Consider the following 16,776-nt stretch of genomic DNA (forward strand, 5'->3'; position numbering starts at 1 on the left):
AGGGGACAGAGCTGCAGGAGTTCAGGCAGGGAAACAGGGAAGACAGGTGTGCAAGGCAGATCAGGGGGACTGGTACCAACTCTAGGTGTAGGTGGGGTAAGGGTAGACTTCTGAGTTGATGTTGGTTGTGCCTGACAAGGCACTACAGGCAGGACATGTGACCTTCTCTTCATTTTTATTGGATCCATTCAGTAACAATTCCCTGGTGCAAGAAGGAGCCCTGGTGGCACAGTGGTTAAAGCACTCAGTTGCTAACCAAAAGGTCGGTGGTTCGAGCCCACCAGCCACTCTATGGGAGAATAATGTCGTTCTGAGGGAGAATAATGTGGCAGTCTACTTCCATAAAGATTTACAGCCTTGAAAACCCTATGGGGCAGTTCTACTGTGTCCTATAAGGTTGCTATGAGTCAGAATCAACTTGACAGCAGTGAGGTGGGTGGGGACAGGTGGCTATGAATCAGAATCCACTCGATGGCAATGGGTTTGGTTTTTGGTTGGTGAGGGTCAGCCCTGCCCTCCATCTGGACTGGACTGGAAATTGTGCCAGCAGGGGTGGTTTGGAATTTAGCCCAAGTCATTGTTTTTTTTCCTAGGAGTCTCTAGGAGCATATCTACTCTTTATTCAAAATTGCTGAGCCCCGCTGCCCCACGCAAAGTCTATTCCATTTCTGAAACAGAACTTTAAGTCTAGAGGAGAGGAACCTATACTGGGAATATAAAACAGGCATTTATCTGGTTGATTGTCCACTCATTCATTCATTCACTTACTTATTCAGCTGTTATTTATTGAGTATCTGCTATGTGCTGGACCCTAGAAACAGTTTTTAAGCATTTGTCATGGGCCAAGTACTGTGCAAAGAGCTTTATATCCACTGTTTCTTTTAAACCTCATGACACCCAATTACTGCCTTTTATTCTTAAGGTGAGTCTTAGCGATGTTGTTGTTATTGTGTGCCATTGAGACAATCATAGTGACCCTATAGGACAGAGTAGACCTGCCCCATAGGGTTTCCAAGGCTGTAATCTTTATGGAAGCAGACTGCCACATCTTTCTCCTATGGAGCAGCTCTGGTGGGTTTGAATCACGACCTTTCAGTTAGCAGCTGAGCACTTAACCATTGCACCACCAGGGCTTCTGCCTTAGCAATACTAAGTGAGTTTCCCCATCGTTATACTGCTTCAGCGCCTTCCTCTCACTGCCACAGTACAGATTCATTGCACATTCCTTGTTGGTGTTAAGAGTTTACTCTCCTGACCACGGAGATGGCAGAGGCAAGCACAGCGATGGGGCCCTGCTGTGCCTTCTACTGTAAACATAAGCCAGAACAGAACGTTCTGTGAGACAATCCACCTTGTCCCGGCAATGTTATTTGTGTCACGCTTATGTTGATTTAGTAGTGCATTTGCAAGTTAGTTCTGCCGAAACAATTTCTTTATAGCCTAGAGAAAGAGAGGAGCCCTTCCAAGTTAAAATAAAAGAACAGTATCTAGTGTTTTCAGCATAGTTACATAAAAGAGTAAGAATAAAATGCAGTGAGTTCTATGGCCATAGGATGAATTCCAGGGACTTTGATGGGAACCAAGTGACATGAAAGGGAACTGACCTGAGGTATAACTACTCACACATGTTATTATTTATGACATAATGGAACAAATTGATGTTTTATCATCATTATCCTCAGTCCTGCTTGTGTTGCCAAGCTGAGATTAATATTCCAATATGCTCGGGATGAAGCTGCAGAACTTCCTCGTGAGAAAGCCCGGAGAAGGGAAATTAACTTTTCGTAATATTTATTATCATCACCCAACTAAGGCTGTTCAGTTAGGCACATGAATTTTTAACGCAAACTTTAAGGAGCTTTGCTTTTATGGAACCCATGTTGACCTAAATTTAACCCCAGTTCCAGTTTCAGAAGAACTTGATTTTGAAAATTCAAAGGAAGGCTGTTTTGAAATTAGCTCAGAGAGGATCTTGCAGTGTTATTCAGCAGTGAACTTGATTCAACAGCCTTGCATCTATGGCTACAGGGAACTAACTTGATAAAATATTAAAAAGGTACCCGTGTATCCAGAAGTTTTTTCTTACTTCATTTTCTCAAACAAGACTTTAATGATTCTTCTCTCCTGAACAAATTCTAATAATGAAAAAGTGCTTGGAGAGGCCTATTTGTTCTTTTTCTTACAGGAATGTGAAAATGTAAGTTGTCAGGGTAATCGATCTGAATTCCAAATGAGTACAGTCATTGTTTTAAGACAAGGAATGATATTATTTCTTGTAAGAGCTGGCTTACTTTTGACTCATCTGTTCTTCTCCTGCAAATATGTCTGAGATTTCAAGATGTCCATGGTTGTGGCCTGTAGTCACAGAGGGAGAACATTTCTTAACACTGATCAACTCAATGGACTCTTAAGCATTAAATACCCTGGACCAGCCATCATTTAACATATCACTGGTTGGATTGATTTCCTCTTTCTTGGGCTACCACTTCTCATCACCCACCCTCACCATGTATTGTCCAATTATGCGACCAAACAGATTGTTGCTTTGAAGATGGGGTGAATAAGTCTGTAGTGTTAAACACTGTGAAAACCATGGCATCCAAGGTTCAAGATCCAGGTTATAGTTATTACACTACTGTTTTAGGCAAAGCAGTATTTCCTTACAACTGAGGTCAATGCTGCCTTTTACCTGAAATTCTAGATTCTTTCCATGTCATGTGTCACAGCTAGAATTGCTTATGGAAATAGGTTAAATATTGTGGGACGAGAACCAGAAGGACCAGTGACTGGCCAGTAAGGGATCAGGAATCATGGATTGTGGAAAGGAGTTAGGGCCTGGACCCAATCAAGAGCCAAAGTCAGGCATCACAGAGACAGCACATCTTGAGTCAAAACTAAGTGACACAAGAGTGACTATCTCAAATGGGGCCCCAAGGCAGGCTGGGACAGGCTGGGGCAGGGAAGGTAGGGTATTCAGCCATATAACTCTCAGGATTCTCCTGGCTGTAATGTAAGGTGGCCAGGTTGTGATTCAAGCAAGTCCAGGGACCAGATTAAGAGGCAGGACCATCAGCAAAGTCAGAAAACCAGGCAACTTCTGACACACCCATGCCTGCTTGTTTGCTGCATTATCAGGAACCCTCCATGTCCACTGTCAGCTTGCCTGCTTTGTAACTGTAGCACATGCCACCTCGGACTTCATGGACAAGGGTAGGGGGAACCTGTGGAACTGCTCAGGGCTGGTGTCCAGACTCTGTGTCCATTTCCATTCCCTCCCAACTCTCAGATCAGACCACAGGTGCCCAGGAAAGAACCCTTGTAACATGGGTTAAGATCGATCTATCATATATATATATATATATATATATATATATATATAATATATATATATATATATATATATATATACATATGAAACTTGGCCCCAGCTGTTAGGCTACTTAAGTCTTGATGGAAAGATAAAATTAAATACTTCAGAAGGTAGATAACTATTCAAGAATCAGGTAGCAGTTCAATGATTCAAGGTATCACATAGCTGTTTATGATCCACTAATAAGTAGGGATACTTATTACTTACTTAAAGTAGACAATAAATGTTATGACTTATGAGAGGGAGAACTCATCATGCTTTGGGGTCTGGGACCATCTCAAGGAGGCAGTGGGAATGGAACATTTAAACAGAGACTCAGAGATAACCTCTGGACACCACATGGAACGTCCAGGATATCATTAACAGAGCAGCCTGGTGAGACCAAATTGTTCCTCTAGGGTAATTGTTCTTAAACTTTTTGGGCAGAACAAGACAAGAGCCCAAAACCCTCCTCCACAATCTCTTCTCTTGTTCAGTAGTAAAAGAACTCAGTGATAATAAAGAACTGAAGAGGAACAAAATAAGCATCAAAGTAGTAACCCTGAAGCATTTTGTGAAATTCACAAAAGTAAAGCCTAAGAATAATTCTACAGCTATGTTAATGAACACAAGGGTAGCAGCAGTTGAAAACCCTAGGACTGCTGAGGCACCAGAAATAAATTGTCATTCTGAAAAGTTGTAGGGCTTCCTCCTTTCTGTGTTGGGCATTGCAGCATGGCCACAGGCTGTATGGCAGCCAGACCTCAGGATTACATACTAAACTAGGAACGCAGAACAACACAAAATTGTAGTGATTCTTAATAACTTAGTAGCCTTTGGTCTCATTTAAAAGCAAAAACCTATGAAACTGATCCCCATCTGCCTTTAAGAACTGAGAAAAGCAAGTCCTTTGAGGGCAATCAGGGCCTTGGACCACACTTTGAGAAACATTGCTGTAGGGCAAAAGTGAGACTGAATTGGAATGATCTACAACTCTCATGTACCCACAAAAAAGCAGCCCCAAAATCTCAAGTTAGTCTCTAGCCCGTGTGCCACATCAGCAATCTGCCTAGATTCTGGATTTTGTAGATTTTGAAAGGACCATCATACTGCCCAGTTGAGGGGGGTGTGCCCTACTCCTGGAATCTTCTGCTCACACTTGTCACAATACTCACCAAATTGTAATATATTGGTTTTCTTGTTTATCTTCTTCACGATACCATGATATAGCTCCTTAAAGGCTGGGGGACACCTGGTCCATACTGGGTACACAGGGCATGTCTGTAGAATGTTACTCGCACCCTGGCCACATCAAGTCTGGTGTCCCCCAGAAATGTGTTCTTATAGACTTCCCAAGTCCTTATATTCTTAGGAAGATTACTAGTTAAAAGCAAGACCAGCTTCTCTAGCAAGGGCTGAAGGTAACATTGTTAGCCCATCAGTGATGGGCTTGGAAATGTGAATTAGGGAAAAAGTAAAATTTGGCTCATATTCCTCAGAAAGGAAGAAAATGTGTAAAACCAGAAGAAAAAAAGTTAATTTTCAAGAATTTTTTTGGCTTTATTGTTTAAAGAACATTTGTGTCTAGCTAAGACATATGTATTAACCAATAGCCCAGAGAGATGCCATCTCTGATAGAGGAAAACATAAGGTATCCATTACTCTTAAATGTTAAGCATTACGCATCGCCATTGTTCCTGCTGATCCAAAGGCTAATTTTGAGAGTGTTTGCAGGAGGGCAAATGGATGCATCCACAGACTTGATGAAAACTGCATTTAGCACCTAACAACACAGCCCCAAAATACATGAAGCAAAAACTGCCAGAATTGGAGGGAGAAACCACCAATTCACCAGTAAGACTTGGAGACTTCAACACCCCACTTTCAATAATGAATAGAAGAACTAGAGATCAACAGGAAATAGAAAACTCGGACAACACTATAAGCTAACTAGACCTAACAGACATCTATAGAATACTCTACCCAATAACAGCAGAATACATATTCTTCTCCAGTACATATGAAATATTCTCCAGGATTTGCCATATGCTAGACCATAAAACAAACACCTCAATGAATTTAAAAGGACAGAAATAATACTAAGTATGTTCTTCAACCACAAGGGAATAAAATTAGAAATCAGTAACAGAAGGAAGTTTGAGAAATTCACAAATACGTGGAACAACACACTCCTAAAATAGCCAGTGGGTCAAAGAGGAAATCACAAAAGACATTAGAAAATACTTTGAGATGAATGAAAATGAAAATACAACATACCAAAACCTATGGGATGTAATGAAAGCTGTGCTGAGAGGGAAATTTATAGCCTATATTAGAAGAAAGTTCTCAAGCCAATAACCAATCAATCAAACCAATATTAGCAACTCCACGTTTGGGAAACATACTCTTTACCATTTTAAACTTAACGCATATGTGCATAAAATAGCTGATGATTAAATTGTTGTGTGAACTGAAATATCATCCCTTTCAAACGGTAAAACATAATTCAAAAAAATCTAATCGCATAAACAATATAATAATGTAACAAACAGAAATTGAGAATTTTTTAAAATTGCCCTTAAGGTCACCAGTTTAGCATAATACTCACTTTGATATCTTCCCTTCCAGTCTTTTTCCTCTGGCTTTATACATTGGATGCAATACAACAAAGTTGCTAAGAATATGGGGTTTGAGGTCATGAAGACTTGGTTTGATCACCTGTTTACTACCTTTGTAAACTGTGAGCTCTACGTCTCTACTCATTTCATAAAAAGCAAAAAATGGTGCCACCCTCATAGGGTGCTTATGGAGAATTAGAGAGATGTGCTTTAGAAAGTACATACAGGCTCAGTAAATGGGAACTGGTCTTCCTTTGACTTTATTCTTATATAGCATCAATCATAGCACTCGTACAGTTTTGTATCTTGCTTTCTCTACTTTATATTTTATCATAAGAATATTTTTTCATGTCACCGCCTTCAGAATTAAGATGACTTATTTTTCATAGTCTTTGACTTCTCATAATTTCATAATCTTTTCTTTCTGCCAGAAGACGGAGGACTGATTTATTGTTTTACATAGAACTAAACTTAAAAAAAAGAAAAACTCCTCCAAATGTCTTCTCTGTGGTTTACTGGAATTTTTTGTCCTCAATTCTGAATTATTCCATGCTTTGACCCAATTACAGAAGCTCAGTTCACTTTCTTTGAGGGAAACAGTTTTGTACTGAGATTTTTCACTCTCGTGAAGCCACATATCTTTTGACTTGTGATGCTCTTTTTTTCTGCTCTTCACATAGTTAGGATAGAGACGAGTCCTGCAGTAGTTGTGAATTGCATCAGGGCTTTATTCATTTGTTTTCTCGCCTGGCAAATTTCTTGGTCTAGACCCTCGCTACCGCCCGTGTGGGTGTAAAGATCTCTTGAGGGTGAATGCAAGGAGCCTTTGAGTTGATGGTGGCAGTTGCTTTAAGGACCCTCACAATGCTCTCCACAGCAAACACACACAAGTGACCTGGATGGTTTCTATTAAAATAGAAATCTGGAAGGTCTGGTATGTGAGTCCTCAGGAGGGGGCTGGAATTGGGGAGAGAGCTTTTGGGGAGTAGACATCGGCTCCAGCCCGCTTGATCTGAGGCAGAGGTGAAGCAGGATCCTATTCTGTAGAACCTTGGACACCGGCAGGTAGATTTCCTCAGGTGAAAGGACACTTAGGTCCTACCCTGCTCCCAGAGCAATGGAACTCATTACTCCAGCTCAACTGGTTCTCAACTGGAGCCATTGTGCCTCCCAGGGGACATTTGGCAATGTCCAGAGATGGTTTTGGTTGCCACAACTGAGGGATAAGGTTAAGACTGTCATTTAGTGGGTAGAGGCCAGGGATGCAGCTAAAGATCCTACAATGCACAGGACAGCCCCCCACAGCACAGAATTATCCGGCTCTAAATGTCAGTGGTGCCGAGACTGAGAAACCCTGCTTTATCTGCTTGAAAGGTTGATGTCAGGACCAATGTCCAACTAGTTGCAAACTTTCCTTTCCAGGTAATCAATGCATTGCATCTTACAGAAATTAAAGTAGTAACGAAGGATAGTAACTAAATACCCAATATTTATAATATCTTCACAGTACTTAGAGACTTAGGAGCAAAACAGTCTTAACTATGGTTCTTTTGTCAATTGGTAAATGAAAAATACTTATGGTAGGAATATTCCCGAGATACAGTATTAGGCCTCAAATACAACTCTTTTTTTGTAGGTTATTTTTTCATCTCAAATGTACCAGGAAGCAGTAGTTTATCTTAACAGCTCACTAGTCTTTTAAAAGATAAATGTTAAGTGTTAGTAATCATTGCCACCAACATCAATATCATAATTTTATTGTCATCATTATCATTTCTACTCATTACATGCTCCTGATACGCCAAACACTGTCTTGCGCTTCACATACTTTATTTCATTTACTTCTCGTGCTGAGCACATGGAGTATCTTCTCTGTTGCCCGTTTTGTTTCTGGGAGAATGAAGCCTGAGAGAACTTATGTAACTGTCCAAGGTCACGAAGCTTGTAAGTCATAGAGGTGAGATGCAAACCCTCATCTGTCATACTCACAGCCATCCTTTTAATCATTGTCACCCACTGCCTTTTACACGAATGTTCTTTTGTTTATAGGCTTCTAGGCTTTGCAAATATTTCTCTGTGTTGGGTAGCAATAAAACAAGCAAAGGCTAAAGAGACTGTAGGAATGGTCACCTCCATGAAGAATACCGAACCACAACTCTTGACATATTCATTCATTCATTCATTCAACAAGCATTTATTATGCATCAGGTATGCAGTAGGTGCTGAGGCTATCAGGCATCGGAATTCAAATATGAGTCAGACAGTGTCTACCCTGGTTTACTGTTTAATGGGCAAAACATTGCATAGAAACTCAAATCACTTGCTCTTTCTGGTCTTTCCAAAAGCACAGGTCAATGTCCACAAATATTGAGAAAGCGTGACAGAGAGACAGAGAGCTGTGAAGAAAGAGAAGGAAAGGGGCGGGGGGAAAGAAGAAGAGCCAACTGGAGCAGCCCCAATTTGGGCATCCTAGGCAGGAGGCAGCCTCGCCTGGAGCTGTCCAGAACCTTGGAGGAGCGGCCTGTGGCCCGGGAGGAGCAAGCCCTTGTCAGGCATCTCCGTGTCATCATGGTACAGCCTCTCCTGCCCATGACTCCTTTTCTCTCATTTCCACTCCTGTTGTGCACAGCCCACGCAGAAAGCTGGGAAGGGAATTACAGGCTGTCTAATCAGGCAGGCCCGGCTGCATCGTGACAGCGCTGCTCGTTTGAACTTCCTCCACTCGTGTTACTTGAACAGGGAGCATCAAGACTTTCCAATTTCACTCGTACTCCCTTTACCACGTTCCCTGCCCACCAACTGATCCTTCCACACCCTCCACTTTATGGCTTTATGCAGATGGCCGGTGGTGGCTGGGTAATCCCTGGTAAAAAAGAATAGGGTGGGTCAATTGGCTTCTCACCAAGGGAAATTTCTACGAAGCAGTCAACAGATTGGAGTCTCTTTCATGCAGGCAGGCAGCGTGAAGGCCCGCTCAGAACAATTCATCTTGACTGCTGGAAAAACAGCAAAAAGCAACCATGGCCTATTGACAGCAAGATACTAGGGTCCTTCTGCAGGAAGGACAGTGACATTTCCTCCCACCCAGAAACCCTGCCCTGAGCTGGCAGTGGTGCTCTCACCCTTAACCAGGACTACACATTTGACTGCCCAGTGCATTTTGGACAAAACTGAGTTCAAAATTCTATGAGTCGATTCTGACTCTTAGTGACCCTACAGGACAGAGTAGAACTGCCCCACAGGGTTTCCAAGGAGAGCTGGTGGATTTGAACTGCTGACCTTTTGGTTAGCAGCCGTAGCTCTTAACCACTGCGTCAGCAGAGCTCCAAGTTCTAGACAGGATGTTGTAAAAACAGACATTCTGCTGAAAGAAATGCTGTAGGGTGTACATGTCAGAGGTGATGCACGCATAGGCTCACGCCTTGGCTCAGCTACTCCCTTGGCCCTTAAGTTTGCATAATCTCTATGCCTTCATCTCTTCATCTGAAAAATGAAAAAATACCTACCTCATGGGAGCGGTTTTTACTCTGTCCCCAGGAGACACTTGGCAGTGTCTGGAGACATTTTTGGTTGTCACACCTGGGAGGGGGTGCTATTGGCTCTAGTGAGTCGAGGCCGGGGATCCTGCTAAGCATCCTATGGTGCACAAGACAGCCCCCACCACAACAAAGAAGTATCCAGTCCCAAATGTCAGTAGTACCAAAGTTGAGAAATATTGAATTGCATAATGTGTGAAAGTCCTCAGTGCAGTGGGGCTATTATTAACTACTGAGTGTTACCATCAGAAGGAACTTAATTTGAGGTCCTCCATCTGTCAGGAAGAGAAACTGAGTCCCGGAGAGCAACTGAATCAAGGTCAATACCCAGTCTGAAATCCCAGTCTCCTATTTCCCAGTTTTGTGCTCCTACTTGCCAGGGAAGGCAAAGAGGCTTCACTTTGAGCATCTTCTCAGTTTCATTGGTAGTGTCTGTGTTGAGAAGGGTTTGGAGCTTGTGTGCTGAGGGCAGGAGTGGCACAGTCAGCCATGCTGTGGGAGGTAGCCTGGGGAGGCTTCCTGCAGCCTACTTGCCAACCTTGCATGAGTACCTGGGTGCTGGACATGATGGAAAGAGCTGGACACACCTGCAGTTCACTTCCAGCTATGTTACATGTAGTAATTCCGTGACGTTGGACAAGTTCCTGATCACTCTGAGCCACGCCTATAAATAGGAATTCAAATGCCAATCTTGAGAGGAGACCACATGGACGGTGAGTTGACTCAGCTGGGCACTTGGCACGTGCCAGCATCCAATGAGTGTTCATTCCCTTTGCTGTCCCCCAGATGTGCCCAGGCCCTAGGCCCTCTGCCCCTTGCTTCCAAGGGCAGGACTTTGTTTACCTATTTGTTTTTAAATGAAATATTCTGTAAAGAGCAACTGAGTATTTCCTCAGGAAATATGGAAAAAGCCTCAATGAAAGTGAAAGCCCCTTACCTTCCGTGCCTAATATGAGCTCACTGAAGCACGTGTAAGCATCCAGGAGGCTATCTTTCTCAGTCACCTCCTGCCTTGAATTGGTCCGCACTTGATCCAGTTTGTGAGGTGACTTTTAAGCTGCAAGTGCCCTCCTTCCCCTGGAGGAGGCACTGCCGTTCCATTTTTTAAAGCTTGCAGCAGCTCCTGTTGCCAAAGCTCTTATATCTCGAGAGACAACAAAATTACCGACATTTCTCTTGAGCACTTTCATTTTGCTTTGGAGATTTCAAGGGATTCCTCCCCTCCCCCTATTTTTAACTAGCAAATGTATCTGCTTATAATTGCTGATTTTTCTCTGAGGATAATCAGTTTAAGAAATATTTGAAGAGTTAAGCTGCCATTCCCCTCCCATCAAGGAAAAATAAAACAATGTATTTCATACACCATTTTCCTGATCATCTCAAATGGGCTTGATGGCCAGAAGGAGTAGTTTGTCTTTTTAGTCATCTTTTGTGCACAGACTCTGTATGTATGTGCATGTACGTGTGTGTGTAGATAGGTAGGTAGGTAGATACGTAGATAGGTCAGAAAATAAAATGAGAGCCATATTGATCTAAATGTGTCCTGGGCATCTCTGTGACATTTTGTGCTGGCTTCTGTCCCATTCACATCCAATTTCCAAGGATTATTACCCTTACAGGAGTGTTTCCTCCCTCTTTCTGATGTTACTTAAGTTGATAAGTAATGTCGACTTTGCAATAGGAGTGAAACACATAGGCAGTTAATAATAAGTGCAGGTGCCAAGTGACACGGCAGCTTAGCAACTTTGTGAAATAGCAGTGTAAGGGGGCATTGTGGGCAGAACAACAAGGAAACAGAGGCTTATTTGAAGTTTTATGGCAAAAATGAAATCACATCTTTTAACTACGGGCTGATAGTAGCAATAATATTAACAAGCCCTTGCACGTGATTTTAAGAATTCTGAAGTATTTCCATGTTCATTCTCTCTTTCAAGCCCCACGACAGTTCAGTGAGATCAGTAGGGCGGGAATTGAGTTTTCAGTTAATTCTTATGTGACTTTTCCAATTTCACGCAGGGTGGAAGATTGTGGAATTTAACATTACCTTCCTCCAGAGAAAGTTCATTTTAAGACTAGTTATTAATTAAGCCTATTTAGACCCATCTGTAGAAAATGGGTGTAATCCCTTTTAATCAGAAAAGTAGGATCACCATATAGTCTGCAGCCAGTGCCAAGAAGGGGGATTTGTTACAGCCATGCCACAGGGCCAGCATCACACAGGGCCAGCATCCAGCGTGGCTCTGGGTAGACTCACAAGGACAGAAGAGTCTTTTTTTTTTTAAATGACAGAAACATATCCAGGATAAATCTACACCCTCTATTTATAGATATATTTCAAAAGAAACCTACTATCTCAATTCCTACCCCATTTACTGCTTTCTTGATGCCTATTTTAAAAAAAATTATACTGTGTTATTTTCTCTTTCTCTCTCTCACACACACAACAAATTTGATCCAGTATTTGGAAATCAGGTTGAAATAGTCTTAATTTCAGAAAAGCCTCGAGGCAAACAAATGGTCCTGGGAAAAACTTCACTCCAAGATGGCCCCAAAATCATCACCCTAAAGTCAGCTCTTCTGTAAAGCATTCCATTGTCACCAACAGCCAAAAATGGTGTCCTGGACTTCCTGCAGAATCATACACAGAGTTTGCTGCTGGTTGTCTGTCAGGGGAGAAAGAGCTGGAGAGTCCTTCTGAGCCAAGTCCAACACAGTTATGGACCTGCTTCCACTACTGGGAGCAGTCTCCGCCCCATGCCAGCTGGGCTCAGAGCGTCTGGCTGGCAGGGACCCCAGTGCATAGGAAGAGGAGCTGGCAGCCCAGATAAGACACAACAGTGGGTGATGCTCTGAGACCAACAGGAATGGCAGAGCAACTACACTGAAATGATTCTTGACCTTCTCACCACCCCCACTGCCATCCCTTCATCACTGAGTCCCGACTCAGGTTCACCTGGGTGGCACCCTTTCTTACCAGGTGATCAAATTCTGAGATACCAAGAGGTGGTAGGCAGAGCTTCCCTCCTGTACTTGGGGTCAACCTTCCATCACCTGCTGCAATCCTGTAGAGCTCACTGTGGTGCTAGCTGGGAGCGTGGTGTTGGATACCCATATCATCACTGACCACCTCTCGAAACACATACCCATTGCCATTCAGTTGATGCTGACTCATCAAACACATAGGAGTTAAGATGCCAAGAAACCTGAATTGGAAACTTCTGTTAGGTAAAAATAAACCTATCCCTATTAAACAACAGAACAATTGTATGAGTTTTGGCTGGCCCTCCCAGCCTACTGAGATAATTTCAGGTCTACATGCTAGCATCCAATAGCCCAGTTATTCCTCTATGCTGGCTTTGTACGTATGACCTGCCAATTTGGGAAGCAAGCTATTCTTTATCTCTGAGACCTGTGAGGGCAGTGGTAGTTCAGCGGTAGAATTCTCGCCTTCCATGTGGGAGACCTGGGTTCAATTCCCAGCCTATGTATCTCGTGTACAGCCAACACATGTCTGTCAGTGGAGGCTTATGTGTTGCTATGATCTCGAACAGGTTTCAGTGGAGTTTCCACACTAGGACAAACTAGGAAGAAAGGCCTGGTGATCTTCTGAAAATCAGTCAATAAAAACCCTATGGGTCACAATCATCTAATCTGCAACTGATTGTAGGGATGGTGCAGGACTGGGCGGCGTTTCATTCCATTATGTATGGCAACACTATGAGTTGGGGGCCAATTCAGAGGCAGCTGACGACAACAATCGAAACCTTGAGAGAGTGGGGACAGGGCAGCACCAAGGACAGCATCCTGTGGGCTGCAACAAAGTAAACTCTTTTTAGATTGACCTGGAGCAGTGGTTCTCAAATTTTTACTGGCATCAGAATCATCTGGAGGGCTTGTTGAAACTTAGGTTGCTGGGCCCCACTCCCAGAGTTTCTGATTCAGTATGTGGAAGGGGTCTCGTAATTTGCATTTCTGACAAGTTCTCAGGTGATGCTGCTGCTGGTTTGGGGACCACACTTTGAGAACCACTGAGCTAGAGCCATCAATCCCGATTGTTTGAGTCTGGACATTCAGAATCTCCCAAGTATCCCACCGCCTAGTCCAGAGTTTTATATCTAGTGTCCAAAGGTATAGTGAGAATATTGGTGAAAATTCCTTGCTGAAAACCTGGTATTTCAAGCGTCAGTGAAGCAATACTAATGCTTATACAGTAAAACCTACGAAAGCCAGAACCTGTGTAAGGCGGAAACCTGTCAGAGAAAGAAAACTCAAAAAGTTTTCCATTAATAGAGAGGAAAAGAAAGGTAGTAAGACTGCCTCCTGTTAAAGGTGGAAAACTTGTGAGACTCAGAAAAACGAGGCAGTCCCATTGAGTTCGGCTCTCACAGGTTTCATGTAATAGTGCTTCCAAGGGTCAGACACTCTTCTAAGAACTTTACCTTGTGAGATTTAAATGAGGTAGTGCACATAAGTGTTCCATCTTACAGGTGAGAAAACTGAGGCACAGCAAGGTTATATGCACAACTAGATAGTGGGGAAGCCGGTATTCACAGGTGTCTGGCTCCCAACAACTACCTAGGCTTACTCTCCATGTGGCATGTAGCATGGCTCCATGAGGGTGAAATGTGCTTTGTAACTTGTAAGGGACAATCCTAACATAATGGACGAGGAGTTATGACAGTGGCATCATCTTGCCTCCTAGTCACTTAACCTTACTGATAGAACATTAATTTCTGTAACTGTTTTTTAAGTGCTGACACTGTTCCAGACCAGGGGTCAGCAAACCAGGGCCCATGGGTCAAGTACGGCCTACCACCTGTTTTTTTTTTTTTTTAATTTACTTAAACTTTCTATTTTCTATTTTGAGATAACCGTAGGTTCACATGCAGTTGTAAGAAATAATACAGAGATCCCATGTGCCCTTTACCCAGTTTCCCTCAATGGTACCATCTTGTAAAATTATAGTACAATATCACAGCCAGGATACTGACATTGATACAATTGAACTATCTTATTTAGATGCCCTCCATTTTAGTTGTACTCGTGTGTGTGTGTGTGTGTTTACTTCTATGCAAGTTTATCATATGTATAGGTTTGTGTGTCTACCACTACAGTCAAGATACATCCCTCGTGTTGCCCTTTTATACCCACACTTGCCTGTCTTTTTTCCCTTCTGCCTGACCCTAACTCTTGGCAACCATCAGTCCGTTCTCTATTTCTATAATTTTGACACCTCAAGAATGTTATGTTAATGGAATCATATAGTATGTAACCTTCTGGTATTTTTTTTTCATTCAACCTAATCCCTTTGAGATTCATCCAAGTTGTTGCATGTATCAATAGTTCATTCCTTTTAATTTCTGAATAGTATTCTATAGTATGGATATACCACAGTTTGTTCAACAGTTTACCCGTTGAAGGACATTTGGGTTGTTTCCAGTTTGGGGTTATTATGAATAAAGCCGCTATAAACATTTGTATACAGGTTTTTGTGTGAACATAAATTTCATTTCTCTGGGATAAACTCCCAAGAGTGCAATTGCTGGATTGTAAGGTAGTTATATATTTTGCCATCTATTTTTGTAAATAAAGTTTTATTGGAACACAGCCACACCCATTCATCTATATATTATCAATGGCTGCTTTCATGCTACCTCGACAGAGCTGAAGAGTTGCATTAGAGACTGTATGGCTCATAAAGCCTGAAATATTTACCCTTTGGCCCTTTACAGGAAAAGGTTGCTGACTCCCATTCCACACACTGTGTTAAGTAACGGAAAGATATCAGCAAGCTAGACATAGTCTTTGTCATCTCAGATGTTAAAGACTAGATGGGGAGTCAGACAGTAAGTATATGATTATATAAATAAGTGATGTAAAAAGTGTTAAAAAGGCCAAGGTTGGATGAGAAAATATAATGAGACCCAAACTAGTCTGCGATGTAAAAGAATACATCCCTGAGAAAGACATGAAGCCATACGAAAGAGAAGTAGGGGTTATCCAGTTTAATAGTGGGTGAAGTGTTCTAGAGGAAACGGCATTGCCAAGTCCCTGAGGTGGGAAGAGATATGGTACTTTCCAGAAACTGAAGCAAGGCAAATATGACTGGAGCCTAGTGAGTGAGGGGAGAGAAGCCTGGAGGGTTAGGCAGGATTTAAATTATGCAGGGGCTCTGTGGGTCTTCTGAGGATTTTGACTCTTAGCTTATAGGGAATGAGAAGCCATTGAAAGGTTTTGAGACGGGGAATGAAACAGCAGATTTGTGTTTCCAAAAGATCCTTTTGGCTGCAGTGTGGAAAGCGCATCGGAGAGGAACAAGAGTGGATGCGAGGAGCCCAATTAGGACATTATTATTGGAATGGTGCCTTGAAACTGGGTAGATGGAGAGAAGTGGAGATTATAAAGATTGGTATTTAGGAGACGAACTGACAGAACTTGAGAGTATTTGGATGTGGATTGGAGGAAGAAGAAAACTTCTCTCTCCTGACCCCCAGTTTCCTGGCACGAGCAGCGGATAGATAATGCCATTTGCCGAACTACACGTTGAGGCGGAGAGGCATATAAGATTTGCAAGGGAGGCAGCTGAATATGTGGATCTGGGGCTTGGGGGGAGGGCTGGGGTGGAGATAAAAATTTGGAAGTCTTTAGCCTACAGATGATAGTTTAAACCATGAGGTTGGATGAGACCATCTAGGGAGAGAGTTTATGAGAAGAGGAGAATATTGGGACCAATCTTAGGAAACAATATCTGAAGGTTCTCTAAGCTTTCCTAATCTGTCATTTAGTGTTAGTACTTTATAACATGTAAATACTCAGTTCTCTAAAAGTGTTATCATATGTTTGAAGTTTTGGAACTGAAAGTTTCTCTGTAAATATCAAGTATTGTTGTTGTGTTTTCAGTTCATGTAAAGCTAAATAATCCTGGGCAGTATGTGGTGTCGTGCCTGGATGCAGTGATTGAGAAGAGAGAAATCATTTTTCCCATCTCTCTGGAAATATGTCTAAGGCAGGCCTTGCCAAGGTTCAAATATATGCAGAGACCAAAAAGCCAAGTTTGAGAATCTTCATTCAAGCATCCTGTTATGGATGTCCAGGTAGTGAAAGTACAACCCAATAGAGATTCTAAATTTGAACACTTTTCAAGTCCAAGAGAAGACGGGAGCAAAGGATCACAGCTCCTTGGGCTGATTGATAGGCGGCTTCATAGCATTTTACAAATATCACGGCATAAAGATGGAAGCAAATTTCTGAACAGCTGAGTCGTCCATCCTTG

The 16,776-nt window shown here is 42.4% G+C and overlaps 1 protein-coding gene across 1 annotated transcript in view; it reads left to right on the forward strand.

Annotated features, from left to right (window-relative positions):
• Positions 1-16,776, forward strand: part of SMPX (small muscle protein X-linked) — a 60,024-nt gene that overhangs the window by 22,949 nt on the left and 20,299 nt on the right. The gene's annotated exons all lie outside the window — the stretch shown is intronic.

Source organism: Elephas maximus, chromosome X (genome assembly GCF_024166365.1).
Source record: "Elephas maximus indicus isolate mEleMax1 chromosome X, mEleMax1 primary haplotype, whole genome shotgun sequence".
Classification (NCBI taxonomy): domain Eukaryota; kingdom Metazoa; phylum Chordata; class Mammalia; order Proboscidea; family Elephantidae; genus Elephas; species Elephas maximus.